Source organism: Nyctereutes procyonoides, unplaced genomic scaffold (assembly GCF_905146905.1).
Source record: "Nyctereutes procyonoides isolate TBG_1078 unplaced genomic scaffold, NYPRO_anot_genome, whole genome shotgun sequence".
In the NCBI taxonomy this organism is placed as follows: Eukaryota; Metazoa; Chordata; class Mammalia; order Carnivora; family Canidae; genus Nyctereutes; species Nyctereutes procyonoides.
The window spans coordinates 32,216,348-32,218,834 of record NW_026575043.1 but is presented as its reverse complement, the minus strand read 5'-3'; the positions used below and the strand labels follow the sequence as shown (position 1 = coordinate 32,218,834).

The 2,487-nt window shown below is 46.9% G+C and overlaps 1 pseudogene; it reads left to right on the top strand.

Moving 5' to 3' along the window:
• The first annotated feature begins 362 nt into the window (after window positions 1-362).
• Window positions 363-1,818, top strand: LOC129508238 (carbonic anhydrase 5B, mitochondrial-like; annotated as a pseudogene).
• The last annotated feature ends 669 nt before the right edge of the window (window positions 1,819-2,487 follow it).

Here is a 2,487-nt window from a genome sequence, read left to right as displayed (position 1 = left end):
CCTCTCCAAGCTGAGAAACAAATCGAGAGTCTGAGCAGATCAAGGCAGGTAGGCCTCCCAGAGGCCTTCAGGTCCCTGAAGAATGGAGTGCTGCACAGAGGGAACCCCTGAGCTGTGTGTGTATCTGGGGAAACCATGGGAAGCTGAGAACAAGCCTAGATGATTAGAGCAGCATGGGGACTGTCCCTATAACAACCCTGCCGCCAATCTTACAGAAAGCTCTGGCCCCAACAAGGAGAAATAATTGAGCCTAGATGAGCACTATATGCGTCCTACCTGCCAAACTGAAGCCCTAGAAAGTATCAAAATGCTCGCAAGTAACAGGACTCCCGAACAGAGCTCAGAATTATCAGAATACGTACATGGAGAGCGCCCAACATGGTAAGATACGCAGGGCCTGGCATTCGCACTCCGGTAAGGCAGGCCAAGACGCAGGAGAAGGTGACCCATGATGAGATGATAAGTCGCACAATGGGAACCAGCCCAGGGCTGATTCACATGTTACTCGTAGCAAATAAATAAGCCTATTAAAGCATCTATTATAACCATCGTGTGTGTTAAAAATTGAATTTCTGAATATGAAAACTGTATCAGGTGAAGATCGACTGGTATTATTAGCAGATTTAAATTAACCACAGAAAACTAATGCGGGGATCCTTGGGCGGCTCAGTGGTTTAGCGCTTACCTTCAGCCCAGGGCGTGGTCCTGGAGTCCCACATCGGGCTCCCTGCATGGAGCCTGCCTCTCCCCCTGCCTGTGTCTCTGCTTCTCTCTCTGTATCTCTCATGAATAAATAAATAAATAAATAAAATCTTAAAAAAAAAAGTAATGCATTGAAGACCTCTCAACATGACGTATCCAGGATGAAGCTCTGCCATGGTCGGCATCCCCTTCCAGAACTCTTCTGTGATCTAGTTCTTACCCTGCACTAAACCTTCTTCCAGATGTCCCACAAACCTTTCTTATTCATCACTACGAGTCACTTTTTCTAGAGCATTTGAAGGCTATTTTTTGAGAATCCATCTCTCCTCTACAAATGACCCCATTCTTCTGATTTTTATTCTCCCCTCTGTAGTGTTAACTCCTATTTCCACAGTTGCTGCTGCCTTGCAGGATTCTGTTCTGGCCTTCCAGCTCTTCTCATGACCCTGATCTCTCTGGGTTACTTCATCTATTTTCACTCTTGCGAGTACCAGCCATGGGTCTCTGCTCCCTGAACCTTCTCCCCAGTGTCTTTGCTCTTCAGCGTTCGGTGTTCACTTGTACACACTCATCGATGCTTGGGGCTCTGAGCATACTGTGGACAGCAAATGTTACCTGGCAGAGCTGCATTTGGTGCATTGGAATGCAGTCAAATTTGAAAACTTTGAGGATGCAGCACTAGAAGAACATGGTTTGGCTGTAATAGGAGTATTTTTAAAGTTAGGCAAACATCACCAAGAACTACAGAAATTGGTGGATGCCTTGCCATCAATCAAGCATAAGGACACCCTTGTGGAATTTGGGTCATTTGATCCTTCCTGCCTGATGCCTGCCTGCCCAGATTACTGGACCTAATCAGGGTCCCTGACTACCCCTCCACTCTCTGAGTCTGTCATCTGGATCTTTAAGAAGCAGCCCGTAGAGGTCGATCATGATCAGCTTGAACAGTTTCGGACTCTGCTTTTCACATCAGAGGGGGAGGAGAAAAGAATGGTGGACAATTTCTGCCCCCTCCAGCCCCTGATGAATCGCACTGTCCGCTCTTCCTTCCGTCATGATTATGTACTGAATATACAAGCGAAACCCCAGTCTTCAACTAGCCAAGTGACCCCTTGAGATGCTCATATCTGGGCAGTACTTTGCTTTAATAAATAATAGCTTTTTTAAAAAAATGCTTAGAGCACATGAGTGCATCACCGTGGACATGCCCACTGCACCTTTCAGATCTCAAACTCCCCAGTGTCAACCTTCAGTTTACATTGAACTTTCCATATTGTCCTCTTTAGCCAATAAGCTGGAGTCTAGTCAAGCAGCCCAATCTCTCCAGCTTGTCACCTTCTCCAGCCCTGTACCTGTCACACCAGCTGGGAGACTCCTAGCCCCCATCTCTAATCACTCCACGTCGGGTCTCGCTTCAACCTTGCTCTCACCAACCACAGAGGAGAGGACACTTTGCTGGTTAAAATTATTCAAATATTCCTCTTCTTCCTCCAGATAAAATCCAAACTACATGCAGATCTAAAAGGCTGATAATTACTGGTTTCTGTTTAACTTTGTAGCCTCGCCTCTACCATCACACCTGTGTTGCAGATGCATTCCAGAGAAGCAGGAGGAAACCACGCTTTCCTGGCTGCCTTAGCTGAGGTCTAAGAGCTGTACAGAAATGCAATAGCTCCATGGGTTTGGTCACGCATGGGGAGGGCTTGCAGGGTTCTTTCCTTTCCTCCAGCTTGTGACCAAGTGCTCAGCTGCCCTCTAGTCATGTGGGTTCCCTGGAACTCAGAA